At 42.6% G+C, this 15123-nt stretch overlaps 2 long non-coding RNA genes across 2 annotated transcripts; both read left to right on the top strand.

The window, feature by feature from the left end:
* The first annotated feature begins 1638 nt into the window (after nt 1-1638).
* LOC132466341 (uncharacterized) lies at nt 1639-3126 on the top strand. The gene is made up of 2 exons (XR_009527829.1): nt 1639-2171; nt 2784-3126. It is a non-coding gene; the product is annotated as an uncharacterized LOC132466341 (long non-coding RNA).
* A 5767-nt stretch (nt 3127-8893) lies between these two features.
* Nucleotides 8894-10133, top strand: LOC132466347 (uncharacterized). The gene is made up of 2 exons (XR_009527837.1): nt 8894-9111; nt 9833-10133. It is a non-coding gene; the product is annotated as an uncharacterized LOC132466347 (long non-coding RNA).
* Nucleotides 10134-15123: the final 4990 nt, after the last annotated feature.

The following is a 15123-nucleotide window of genomic DNA, read 5'->3' as shown; positions in this document are numbered from 1 at the left end:
CTAGTACTATACTAAAACCAGCTACCCAGCTTCAGTTCAGACTTCGCTTTTTTACACACAGGCTTTTCCTACCATAGACAAGCACTTCTGCGTAGTTCTACTGACATGTTGGGACAACAAACAATTACTGTGCTTAAAAGATGGTATCATATCATGTCTTGTGATGTGGAGAACATTTCAGCTGCAATATTAGCTTATTGATATCTTGGATAGCTTTGAATATGAGATAGGTTTTTGAGGTGTAAAAAATAACAGAATTCTACCCAAAAAAAAAAACATGTGACTGCAATTCAAAAATAACGTTTATTTTTTATAAATTGTGGCAGGATATTTGACATAACAAATAATTGTACATTGCCACTTAAAAATAAAACAGATTTTAGCTGAACAAGGAAAGAACACTTTCAGACTTTGAACTTTGAACAAAAAGTAATCAGTATAATACTCTAAAAGTTAACACGATTGTAAATAAATGCAATAAAAAGAAATATGGGTTCTTATGAACATAATATATTTAATACATGTATTGGATATCCAACGGATATCCAACGGATATATAACTGTTGCTGCCGAAGAAGTTCAACGTCACTACCGTGCGCACCATAGATATACTATATGGGTGCGTGCATTTTGCACACGATGCCGGCCGGCGGCCAATCACAGCAGCGCTGATATAGAGCGACAACATTGCGACCTCGAGTGTGATATTGCTATATACAACAGTTATACTAGTAAAATGTACTGTTAATAATAATAATAATTGACAATAGATTTTGATTTGTTTGTTTATTTAATCATATAAACGAATGAAATTGCTTCCGGCAACAAAAATAGATCCCCACTGAGCGGACTGTTGCCAAGCAACATAAACAAAACACCATACATAAATGCGGAGTGATTTTGTCAGTTTGGTGAACAGTCAGAGTGATGTTGGATGCTGATATCTCAACGGTATTTAATGGAAATTGTCACAGGTTTCATTACAATTTGTTTTGTGAGCAATTATTTTATTATTTTTATCATATTTCTAAAAAAAAAAATAATATTATTATTATTTTTTTTTTTTAATTGAGGGTGCAAACATTTTTTTCGGGGGTGCAATGCATGCTTATGCACCCCCGTAGAACCGGGCCTGCTCTGCACCATCCAGTCGGTGAAAAAGTGAACGGTCTCGGTCCCGTAGGCATACGCCTCCGTAGTCAACGCTTTCCAAGCATCGGTGGTGATGGCAACTTTCTCCGTTAAGGACAGGATCTCACGGGGCGAGGCTGCTGCTTCGCTTTACATCTTCTCCAGCCGCACAGTCATAGTTTGGCGACATGGCACTGTAGGCCTAATCTGCCTCGAAAAATGTGATCAGATCGCGGAAGTCTCGTCGCTGGCATAGGCTACCGTATTTAAAATAGCATGCATATGCATTACATATATTCTTAATTAAATTTACAGAGCAATCCCTGGAACGTTTTTAGCTTAACTATAGAAGAGACTAGGAGGATGAGTGTGTGTCTGATGGCGGGGGGGGGGCATCACGATGGTGGCTCTCCATCGTGATGTCGGTCAGCCATCACGATGGACGATGTCGTCCATCGGCACAACCCGAGCGCTGGACATTAAGCTTGCCAAGCCATAACCTCTGTGTAACCAGGTGTAAGAAACACAGTTAATTTAGTACCGTAAAAGAAGAGAGACTGTTTGCTTTGATTATCTTATTTGTTTTGAATGCACCGCTCAACTCGCATGGTCCCACGTGGGGTACCTAGTTCTCAGCAGCCAATCAGAAGCTACGCAGGCCACGCTCAGCCTGTCGGCTCGGAGAGGAAGTGCAGTCGCGTTGCTCTTCCGGTCTTTTCGGATCTCGGCCCGGGAAGCGAGGGCAGCTGTGTGTTAAGGAGAAGAGGAAAACTAGAGAAGAAACCCAGAGTGAAACCTGTGAAAAAGGAAAAAGAGTCGGAGCACTTACCCAGTGGAGGTCCGGAGCCAAGTGGCTGAACGAAGGAGAGTTACGTCGGTAAGACGTGTTAATTATCCGATGAAAAGATAGCTTGACGCTTACCGTCGGCGTCCATGCTAATGCTAGCTCTGTGCTTAGCAGGCTAACTGCTTGCCTGTCCTCCGGAGAGCTGCTACGAGGTTCGGCATCGGCATGCTCCACCTTGATACACAGAGCAACGGTGAGAAATTTGCTCTTTAGCTGCTCTGGTGCTATTTTCCTGTTGTTTTCCGTGTGCTGAAAGAAAGCAGTGGTGATATTAGGGAAAAAATAGTAATTTGATATGTTGTGAATGTGATGAATATAAAACAATAGTTTATTTTGTATTGTGCAATTTATTGAAGACATTTATGTTATTCCAACTGAGTTTAAAGCAATTAGAGGGTAATTTTTGGTGCAGATCTCGGACATGAATAGGCCTATAGTGTAAGAGTGAACTAAGCACAATTCTTTAATACCTCCGAGTCTAACTCAAAATGTGTACTGTTATGTTATTTGCACATGGTTCAGATGTTTATAATTAATGGTTTTGTATGTTAATGGTTACTTGCCATAAGTATTATTTAAACTGTTCACATGAACAGGTAAATGTGTGAGCACTTTAATATTTAGTTCTCATGAATGATACACTAAAGATTGAACGTTGTACAACAAAGACAGATTTGAGAATTGAGATGGAGATGAAGATTTGTCAGAATAAGATGTAATTGTGTGCATCTTTTGACATCTGATATCCCTAATGATGCATCTGAGAATGGATAGTGTTGAATGTATTGTGTGACCCTGTCTACAGGTCAGGTTTTTTAGAGGACTGAGAGTCTGAGGTTCAGGACAACTTCCTGCTGTGAAAGATGGCGAGCCAACTACCCTGATTGAAGATTAGCACCGAGGAGATATTCACGTACACACTCATTCACACAAATGATACACTCACATTACACTACAAGGAACCTTGGAATCAGGTGAACTTTCAACAACTCCTTTTATTTTAAGGGCCCCAACAGACATTTTTGTTTTAAGTGTGCACACTACTTTTTTTATTTTTCTTACTGTTTGGTATAATATTTTGCATTTTGTACGAACCAGACAAATTACTTTGTTCACTGTAAAATATAAGAGTGGCTACTCAATTGTTACTCTTGTGTCTGCCTCATTGTTGTTGCTCAGTACAGTGGCTCCTCTCGAATTTGGTCTCTTCTGATTCTGGTCCTGGTCTTATTGTTAGTCCAACTTATATTATACTGTAATTCACTTTTACACTCCTAAAATTGGTTACATCTGGCTATACTTTCCTCACGTGGGAGTTAATGTTGGGCTACTTAATATTTAGTCCATTAGTTTTCTAGATGGGCGCGTCCCTCTACCTCTTCAGAGAAACTGGAACAATTCAGACTTCAAATAAAGTTGAACAACATTGATAGTCACCGTTGTAACCCCCTCTCCCCCTCCCTCAATACCACTGTGCCGTTTGTGGTTTAGGCTAAGCGTTCTACCAAGCTAATGCTAAGCATAAATAGCAACGTTTTAATGTAGTTTGCTAGCGGAATTGACGTTAGTCTGACGCCTCTGATGAAAAGAAGGCAAAAACAAAATACGTTTTCAGCTAGCTGCTAGCAATCTAGCAATGCTCTAAAATACAATAGTGTTAGGCTTACCAAACCATTTCCATTTACCATTTCTTACCTGCTCTCCACAACGTGCATTTCCAGAACTCCCAGCAAATGAATCTGGTGATCATAGACGTAGTAGTAGCTCTCTTCTATCCAGCCAATCAAAATGAGCATGCGCAGTGTTGAGTTAGCGTCTAATTTTGCGTGTTGTGTATAATCTCCCGCGTTTGTGTATAATTTCCCGCGCTTGTGTGTCGCAGCATACAGGGACCCCGACCACCGATAGGGGCAGTGGCGGACACACAAATATACAAAATATGTCAGGTTTTTGGTACATAAGGACTTTTGAGAAAACCACTTTTTGGGTATTAAAACATGCTGAGAAAACGTTTAAAAAGGTTTATTTTTACCTATACCGGAGGGTCCTCGTAACTCTTTGAAATGTCTTGAAATCTGTCCTTATATACCCCAAAACAAACACACACACACACACACACAATGCATTTCGCTGCTTAAACAACAACAAATATTCCCTCAAATATTATTACTTTCAAAACATTGACCAAAGTGGAATATCTTTTTTTATTTGGGCTGCTATAATAAATAAATAAAAATATCCTTGCTCCAAAGAACGAAATGTAAACCAATGCATTCTGAATGGGAGTGTTTCTCAGATTTTTCCATGCTACACAGAACGAAATGTCAACCCATGCAAATAAAGACTTCATGGTCATAATAATTTAAATATCCTGAGGGTGGTATTCTATTTTTTTCAACAGGGCTGCATCCAGTCACTTGACCGTCATGGTTGCTATGGTGGTGGTTGCTATCGACCGCCCCCACTAATCCTTAAATGGCTCTAAAAACCACGCGGCAAAGGAGCTGCCGTCAATTGTGTTGTTTTTGTCGTAAACTAGGGTCTGACGGTTAAGAAATAGACCGATATTCCGAGGTTTACTTAAAAGGCAGCTTGGATGTTTTTATTTTCTGCAGTTTAGGCTTCTTCTATAACCTATTTTTTAAAGCAAAACACAAAGTTCATTGATTTAACGAGGCAGGGTTATTTGAAACAATTTATTAAATAATATTTGTGAGAGGTCATTCCTTCTCGTGAGTTTGCTTCCTTTTTATGTCTAGTGTACACCCCTACTGTCCAAAAGCATCCCCCCCCCCCTCCCCATATGGATTTGGAGAGTTGTTGCCACGTCCCAGTGGTGGAAGTATCATATAATATGAAAGAGGGCATTCAATTATACGACAATGATCAATTAGGAGGCCGAAGCCCTAAAGGAAGTGATGCAATAGGTGACTGAATCGAGAACATTTAAGTAAACTGTACCTTGGGGTCTCTTATATATCAAAGGGGGTTTCAAAGGACGCATACGCTTCAACCTGTTGCTCCAGCCCTACAGGAAATGACTCAGCAAGTGCTGCATCTCGTTACACCTCACCCAGCGGCTCGCTTGCAAGATTTTGGCCTGAAGTTCTTCCCAGACCTACACCCTAACAGTCCAACATGCATATCTGAGAATCAGGCCTCTCTTCAATAATGACAAAAAGTTATGAGAGAAATACACATTAACTTTTTGTTATCTCATAAGCAGCGTGGTGCCGGCTCCTTTTGACGTTTTGACCCCAGACTTCAAAGAAAGGGCCACAGGCCAGCTGTGTCTACACACATTAAGCCACAAATGTACACCTCCATCCCGCAAAAAATGGGGCCTAGAAACTAACCTCTGTCTTACATTGACTGTACTGTAGGAGGTCAAACCCCTTTTCCGGCCTTTTCGAGATAGCTAGGGATGCTATCTCGAAATGTTTACACACATATCCAAGATTTGTAGTTCTAGCCCATAGAGAAAAAAAGTTTTCCCAAAGGGACTGTCATTTGGTCAAAGCCCCTCAGAAGTGTGGCCTGCAAGACCTAATGGTTCAGAATGTGGTGGAAAAACAGTTTTTGAGATAGGAAGGTCCTACCACCCTGAAATTTAAATACCATATTCTAGGGCCTAACTGGGAACCCCGCACCGAAACTTGGCCCGGTCGGCCCCCTCGGGCAGGAAGGGGGGGCCCTTCCTGCCCGAAACTTGGCCCAGTCGGACCCCGAGTGCAGGAAAGGGGGGCCGGTGCGGGGGACTGTAAAGGATGTTTGGTCGGATGTTATGACGAAGAATCATAATGTGAATGGGAATATTCTATAAATGTCTTGATATCATCTTTCGTCTCAACACTTCTGCTGCAGCCGCTTAAAGTCTCACTCCGAGGACCTTAAAATATGAATCAATCCATTAGAAGTATGAAAATATCTTCCCGGTGGCGTAACGGGGCAAACAAGGTGTCCTTTGACATCTACGTTTCGAGGCGAATGCAACAGTGCCACACATGATCATATTTTAATGTTTCGGGGTAGTAATTAGCTGTCGATTTTGGAGGCCTTTATCAATAATAACCAGCTATAGATTTGCTTCCCGATGGAGATTTTTTACAAATTACATGTTATTTAGCATCTACACGTTAAGCTGAGTCCAATGAGATCAAGCTCGCCCTCTTGCTAGACCGAGATCATGTCCTAGACCTAGGTGTACCATGTCAAATACTGCTTGGTGTCATTGGACTCAGCTCAACGTGTAGATGCTAAGTAACATGTCATTTGTCACAAATTTCTATCGGGAAGCAAATCAATAGCTGCTCATTATTGATTAAGGCCTCCAATTTCGACAGCTAATTACTACCATTAAACATGTTCGAATATGCTCATGTGTGGCACCGTTGCAATTGCCTGGAAGCGTAGATGTTGAAGGACACCTTCAACATCGCCCTCTTACGCCACCGGGAAGATATTTACATGCTTCTGATTGACTAATGAATTGATTCAGCTATTCCCCCAGAAGTCTGGGGTCAAAAGGAGACGGCACCACGCCGCTTATGAGACAAAAGTTAATGTGTATTTCTCTCATAACTTTTTGTCATTATTAAAGAGAGGCCTGATTCTCAGATATGCAGGTTGGATGGCTACGGTGTAGGTCTGGGAAGAACTTCAGGCCAAAATCTTGCAAGCGAGCCGCTGGGTGCAGGTGCAACGAGATGGAGCACTTGCTGAGTCATTTCCTGTAGGGCTGGAGCCACAGGTTGAAGCGTATGCGTCCTTTGAAACCCCCTTTGATATATAAGAGACCTCAAGTAACAGCTTACTTAAATGTTGTCGACCCAGTCACCTATTTTATCACTTCCTTCAGGGCTTCGGCCTCCTAATTGATCATTGTAGTATAATTGAATGCCCTCTTTCATATATATGATACCTCCACCACTGGGACGTGGCAACAATTCTCCAAATCCATATGGGGAGGGGGGGGTGATGCTTGTGGACAGTAGGGTTGTAAACTAGACATAAATTGGAAGCAAACTCAGGAGAAGGAATGACCTCTCACAAATATTTATTTAATAAATTGTTTCAAATAACCCTGCCTTGTTAAATCAATGAGCTTGGTGTTTTGCTTTCAAAAATAGGTTATAGAAGAAGTCTAAACTGCAGAAAATAAAAACATCCAAGCTGCCTTTTAAGGATACCTTGGAATATCTGTCTATTTTTTAACCTTCGGACCCTAGTTTACGACAAAAACAACACAATTGACGGCAGCTCCTTTGCCGCGTGGTTTTTAGAGCCATGTAAGGATTAGAGGGGGCGGTCGATAGCAACCACCATAGCAACCATGACGGTCAAGTGACTGGATGCAGCCCCGTTGAAAAAAATAGAATACCTCAGGAGATTAATGATATTTAAATTATTATGACCATGAAGTCTTTATTTGCATGGGTTTACATTTCGTTCTGTGTAGCATGGAAAAATCTGAGAAACACTCCCATTCAGAATGCATTGGTTTACATTTCGTTCTTTGGAGCAGGGATATTTTTATTTATTTATTTACTTTTAGTTTTTGAGGGGGTGCTTCAAAGATGCTAATTTTTCTGCAAAAATCCAATGGAAAAACCTGTTGGCTTTTTGTCAAGGGAACCCAGGGCGACGCTTCCGGATTGGCCAACATACGTCATCCCTCCACCACGCTATACTGTAAAAACACATGTTCAAGTTGAATGATAATGCATGAATTTATTCTTTATTCTGCCATAGTATTTATTTAAGGGGGGAGGGGGGACATACAAGTCTTTTGGCCATAGTGGATACAGATCTGTTCCGGAGCATTTCACCACCTCGGGCAACAGCGCAGGGTTGCCAGGTCCTGCAAAAAACGTCCTGGCCACATACCGTTCAAAATCCACCCAAAATGTCCTAGAAGCAGCCCAAATAAAAAAAGATATTCCACTTTGGCCAATGTTTTGAAAGTAATAATATTTGAGGGAATATTTGTTGTTGTTGTTTTAGCAGCGAAATGCATTGTGTGTGTGTGTGTGTGTGTGTATGTGTGTGTGTGTGTGTGTGTGTGTGTGTGTGTGTGTGTGTGTGTGTGTGTGTGTGTGTGTGTGTGTGTGTGTGTGTGTATAACACGCTATTTTATGTTGAAATGCAACTTAAAGGCCCACTATGCAACTTTTTTAGCCAAAATTACATTAAGTATGCAGGTTGAGAGTTATGCTGATGGTTCTGCATCCATTTCTGGGTCGATTGGTGGGTGTGTCATTTACCCATGTTGCTTCTCCAGTGAAAAAGCGCATATGCAACTTGATCTGCTCGGACCGGGACAATCCGGATGTGACGCAACGGAAGTATCCTCGAAAATGTAGTCAGATTGTAGTTTCGAAAATGCTTTACGGCACAGACACACACCCAAACATGGCACCGGCTAGATATAAACAGCCAGTTGCGAGGCAATTGTTGCATTCATCATGGATCAATCGACTAATGGTACGGCCACACCAACCACGTTACTCGCGTTGGATAACGCGAGTAACGCGCCTAACCTGACGCTTGATCATTGTGTGTCACAAAAAAGGTTCAACGCGCCCAACGCGCCTGTGGCTGCGCTAGAGTCCGAGGTAGGAATCCCAAACGCCGCCGTGTTTGGGTGCATGATAGAGTTTAGATCGGGTTAGATTAAATAATCTCGGATATAAATAACGATCTCATCTCATCGTCATCCGTTTATCCGGGGTCGGGTCGCGGGGGGAGCAACTCAAGCAGGGGGCTCCAGACTTCCCTTTCCCAGGCCACATTGACCAGCTCTGACGGGGGGATCCCGAGGCATTCCCAGGCCAGTGTTGAGATATAATCTATCCACCTAGTCCTGGGTCTTCCCCGAGGTCTCCTCCCCACTGGACGTGCCTGAAACACCTCCCAATGGAGGCGCCCAGTGGGCATCCTTGCCAGATGCCCGAACCACCTCAGCTGACTCCTTTCTAAGTAAAGGAGCAGCGGCTCTAATCCGAGTTCCTCACGGATGACTGAGCTTCTCACCCTATCCCGAGACGCCAGCCACCCTTCTGAGAAAACTCATCTCGGCCGCTTGTACCCGCGATCTCGTCCTTTCGGCCATCACCCAACCCTCATGACCATAGGTGAGGATAGGAACGAAGATCGGCCGGCAGATCGAGAGCTTTGCCTTGCGGCTCAGCTCTCTTTTCGTAACAACGGTGCGGTAAAGCGAACGCAATACCGCCCCCGCTGCTCCGATTCTCCGGCCAATCTCACGCTCCATAGTACCCTCACTCGCGAACAAGACCCCGAGGTACTTGAACTCCTTCACTTGGGCTAAGGACTCATAAATAACGATAATCGGGTTAAATAACTTCACATGGTGTGTCTGGTGTGTTTCCAGCATTCGTAGTGTTGATCAGCAGATAGTCCGCCAAGATGTTGAGGTTGCTTAGCAACCAGAGACGCTGTCCATGCAAGTGAATGGAGCGTTCACTCTTCGTCATAACTATCAAACCAAACATCCTTCACATTCACCGAGCGAACATTATGAAAGTAAAATGCACATTTCTCGCTAAAAATGTTTCCATAAACGCATTTAATGGCGTAACTATGTTACTATTTCCACCCAGAATAAAGAAAGATGTCGGCCGTATGCTTCTGTGCAAGGGTCACTACTCTCTGTCAGTGACATCGGGTCAAGCTCCACGCTGATTGGCTATCGTGGCGAAGTGTCACACGTTGGAGCGTTGAAAGTTCAATTTTCTGAACTCCGGGCGTTGGTGCTTTACGGCACAGACCCCCAAACACGGAACCGGCTCGATATAAACACAAGTAACTAAGGGATTGTTATATTCATCATAGATCAGCCGACTAAAAAGAGACAGAGAAACCCAATGTCGGAGGAACAGAAGAAGAGAAAAGGGAGACTGACCGACAGAGAGGCCAGACACGAGTAAACGTTGGGCAAGCTTTTCAGGAATAGCGTGAACTGAAAGAAAAAGAAGACTGCAAATCAGACGCCGACTCGGCCGTGTTGCTTTTGAAATTGAAAGTACCCTTGGGTGAACTTTGTCTTCGTGGTATTCTTGATGTTGATAGTCTCTGTACAAATGTGTTTGCTCAACCATTTTGTTGTGAGCCCTGTAAAAATTGTTTTCTCGACCGTTTTGTTGTGAGCCCTGTATGTTTCTAGCTTGCTTGGTTGCAACCATATAAACATCTTTGTTTCCATGGGTGTTTTGCTGTTTGTCCGTCTCGTCCCCCAGATACAGACTGAATCCCCGAATCCAGGTTCTTGTTTATTTAGATTATTATGTTGGCCAAACCTCTTACACTGATTGTTCTGTTCAACCTAAGATATAACAATTATAATCTAGGATATAAATTCTCCCCGTCAACTATAAAAAAGGATGGATTTATGTTTATTGCAACACAAATACACCATTTAAAAAATGTATAACCATGCCTACACTTTATGAACATCTACTTCGGACATGGCTCCACGCATTCGCCGGCTTCTTTGAAAACAAATGCACATGGCTCGCGTAGAAGTGCATGGGGAAGGGTCGTCAACGAGTTGTTACGACAGTGTTGTGAAATATCTACTACGAAGCTGTAGGGGGCGCTGTGTAGAGAAATGTGCGTGCCAAAACCCAGAAAACAGCGAAGAAATGCCCGAAGTTGCATAGTGGGCCTTTAATCCAAGGTTCACGAAAACGTTGTCAACGTATGCTTTTGGCTACTGGGTTGGCTGGGTCAGATATACGTGTTTCTAACAAGATGATAGGCATTAAAAGTTACATAAAGTAACGGTTTAATAACACAAACGCAGGAAACACGTGAGCTTCTAGTTTAGCGAAAGCAGCGTCCCTAGCAACCTGACGTCGTTGAAAAATGCGAGCGAGCCTATAAAATCTTCCTAATAACTATCAAACTAAAGATCAGACACAATCACTGACTGAAGAATATGCAAGTAAAAAGTATATTTCTCGCTAGAAATGTTATTAGGTTCACGTTTAACGGTGAATCGGTCCAAAAATATTGCATTTCCCATTCAGATAATAAAGATTAATAAAGATCATGCACATTCACTGACTGAAGACTTTTCAAGGAAAAAGTGCATTTCTCGCTAGAAGTGTCATTAGAAACACGTTTAATGGTGATTCTGTCCTAAAATATTGCATTTCCCATTCAGATAATAAAGATTAATAAAGATCATACGCATTCACTAGCTGGAGATTATGCAAGGAAAAGGTATATTTCTCGCTAGAAATGTTATTAGAAACACGTTTAATGGTGTATCTGTCCTAAAATATTGCATTTCTCATTCAGATAATAAAGATTAATATAGGCTCTACGTAACAATTTCACCAAATGCTAGGAGAACGTCTCGACCCCTGTTGGTGCTATTCCTCCATTCATTTAGAATGGAGAAGAAAGCGTGTACTCCTCACGCTTTGGTCAGGCAAAGCGTAGTCTGGCTGAACGGAAGTGGACAGCGTCTATTGCCTAGCGTCGGATTTGGCCGATGTGGTGTGGACCAACGTATCTATTTCATGCCTTGGCGTGATACCGGGTTGGTGTGTGTGTGTGTCCACTGCCCAACCCCGCCCATCCTCTGGTTTATAATAGTTCTGACTGAGTTTTCAAGAAGATTATACAATACATATTACACCCCAACTGTTTCTGCGCTGGGTTTTGAAATACCCAAGAAAACCTTGACCCGCGCCTTTGAGGTTTACACCCGCGAATCAGTTTTTAAAACAACCCGTGAAGCTCGCAACCCTGCATCACCATCACCTTTGCCGTAGTACTGGCAGTGATGGGAAGTTGTCAAATAATTATAATTAATGTAGGCTATTGTAGGCTATGTAACAAGGAATTTATGTATTTTATAACCTTGTTGGTTGTTCAATAAAACGTATTCACGGCCAAGATACGTGTTTCAGACTATATACGTTAAATGAAACGTTCCCCGAAAGGGAAATATGCCTTAATGACAATAATGTGCTATACGTTGACATTCAACATATCTGGGATACGTTTTCGCCGGATCTGAATTGGAACGTACTGCGTACTCAAATTTTGAGTACGCAGTACGGACAGTACGGGTATTGGAACACGGCCCTTGGCTGTTTCCCAAAGTGAAGGCTGCAGCCTTGCTAGGACGCGTCCTTGCTAGTCGCGTCCTATGGAGATGAGACTAGAGTGCTAGCTCGAGTGCTTCCTAGCGTTTGTAACGTCGGACTTTGGGAACGACTTGGTAGTGTGGAAGCGCTTCCGCTTCCGCTTTTTAATACTGCGTGTCCGCTTGTAAACACATGTGCGCTTATGAATTAAACATGGCAGCAATCAAGCTGATCGATATTTATTTGACTTTTGTCTGTTATGAATGCGGTCATGTCTCCTTCGCATGGAGCCTCTTTGGGGAAGTCACAAAAGCTTTGTTGTGGTTGATCGAATTGTCTTTATTAAAAGGAAAATCCATTCAATTTTTATAAAACTAAGTGAAATTGTCTGAGAACTTAATTCATGCATCACATTTACAGTACGGTTGATTACTATTATGCAGGGGGGAAAAGACAAAGAAAGAGATGATAAACGTGTATTTATTTGGATATATTATTTAACTGATCTGATTCATTCATTCATATATGCCTACAATCTACCAGTGCTTTGAACACATAAGTATATCATATAAAATACAATTAAATACGTTCATTAAAAATTACAAACATTGCAAATGATCGGTTGTGCATTAATTTTACAACATTGGATAGTGGCACTATCCCTTCCACTGGTAAACAAATGTTTGTGCGCCACCCTAAGGCGCACAAAAGCCTCCGTTTGCTGGGCTGACCCTAAAAAAAACGATTCAACACAAACATAAATAGGTATACATAAATAATGTAATCTTGTGAGAGAGTAAATTGACATTGGTGACAGTGGTGTTTAACACCAGCTACGTCCATGCAAAATATAGCAACGTATCATTAAGTTGCAAAAACGTTTGAAAAGTGGCACAGGTCTTTAGGCTTGATTATTTGCATTAACATGATGAATCTATAAAAAGCAATACGGCACAAAATATTTCTGAAAACTAATATAACTTCACTTCGTTTGAACGTGAACTGCTCTGCCATTTTCAAGAACCCGCCCAGTGAACGCAGAGGATTGTGGGTAGTTTTGGCTCGTCTAGGATGCAGCGATGCATCCTTGAAAAATCTCGGAATTCTCAAAAACAAAGGACGCAAAAATGGCGCGGCTTTCGAGTGTCCTCAACATTGGAACAGTGCTTGTCGGCGTTCTATGACGTAGCGTCCTTAAAAGGGCGGCCGTTGAGCATGCTTCCTTGACATTGGGAAACAGGCAGCCCATAGCTGTGTTCGAAATCGTTCCCTATACACTCGTTCCCTATTCCCTATATAGTGTACATGATTTAGTGCACTATATAGGGAATAGGGAACGAGAATTCGGACACTACGCTGAACATTTCTAAACGTCATTCGCGTCAGTAAATGCGCCGGGTATTTGTGTGACGCAGACAGATGCGCCCACATCATGTAAACATACCAGGCACTCACGAGGAAAGCTGAAAGTTGTATTGATGTTGAATGTTACATTTCCTTGTTCAAGTATTTTGAAAGCCGGAGACTCCATCATTAAATGTATTCGTTTTCGCGGTTATTCAGCTTCTTCTCCTCCGGAAAAAAACACGACCGCATTGCATTGTGGTATACGGGAGTAACATGTAGGGAACATCGTATGTACCCTATTTTAAGTCCACTATATAGTGCCCTATATAGTGGACCACTGAGAATTCGAACACCCTACAAAATGGCGTGCACCCTATTTAGTGCACTACATCCATGATAGGGAACGATTTCGAACACAGCTCATGTCTCACCCGTCGTTGTCTCACACAGCTCATGTCTCACCCACCGAGTCCGCCATCTTGTCGTCACGTGACAGCACATGGACATTGGATGTCCATGTCCTACAGGCTGCAGCGAGATATTATAGAAATCATTGACGTTCAGACGCATTTAAATGGTTGCTGGCAGTGACAAGTATCTCACACAATTAAACGATAAACGCAAGGTATTTTTGTTGATTTATTTCGTATTGATAATAGTTGATTAATAGTTGGCAGATATATTCAAGTGAATATTTCATGGAAGGGGCGGCGCCCTAGCACCCTCTATTGACCCACCGCCACTGAGCAGACATATGATTATCATAATCGCCCACGCATGGATTTAGAAAGATAGGCACTACACTAAAAGGCCACTAGATGGGGCTGCTTCCCTGTAGTATTTGTAGAAGAGGGTCCTGAACTCTTTCTTTTTGCTTCGGGGCTTGGAATCAGATTGGCTGTTTAACTTTACGAGTAATAATGATTATTTTGTTGTTTGCTTGACTAAATAATACATGGATTCCGCCATATATAATTGATGCCAGCCTTGTGAAGGTAGACGGGATCAAGACCCAGGGTGGAATGCAGTTATCATTCACTATCATCCATTCATTGCATTGACCATCAATTTATTGAATTGGTGTTAACCTACTTACCCTACCTGTTCACTCCAATGCAAACAATCCAATGAATTGCCAATGGCTGACGCCCACCTGACGACAGTGATCTGTCTAGGACCCAAACAGGTTAAGGTTATTGTTTTGATCATTTATAATAACCTACACTTTAGGTGATCATACATCTACCTGTCCCACCTGGCTGTAGCAGGCTGGGCAGAGGCTGAAGCCCGCTCCTCTCCCTGTCACCTCTCTCTCTCTCTCTCCACGGGACAGGGAGGAAGTGAGAGAGGGAGGGAGAGGCAAAAAGGCTAGAGAGAGAGAGAGAGAGAGAGAGAGAGAGAGAGAGAGAGAGAGAGAGAGAGAGAGAGAGAGAGAGAGAGAGAGAGAGAGAGAGGGGGGGAGAGAGTTTTAGGGCAAGGGAGGAAGTGAGAGAGGGAGGATAGGAAGAAGGATAGAGGGAAGAGGAAAGAGGAGGAGAGAGAGAGGTTTTGGGGAGAGGGAAGGGAGTGAGAGAGAGGAGGAGGGAGAGACGGAGAGGAAGGGAGGAGGAGGCGGGCTGGAGTCCGCCTTCATCCAATCACAATGCGGATGGGAGGGAGTTGACTAACTCCAGCTTT

The sequence above is a fragment of the Gadus macrocephalus genome, chromosome 10 (assembly GCF_031168955.1).
Source record: "Gadus macrocephalus chromosome 10, ASM3116895v1".
NCBI classification, from domain to species: Eukaryota; Metazoa; Chordata; class Actinopteri; order Gadiformes; family Gadidae; genus Gadus; species Gadus macrocephalus.
This window is presented reverse-complemented; position numbering and strand designations above follow the sequence as displayed.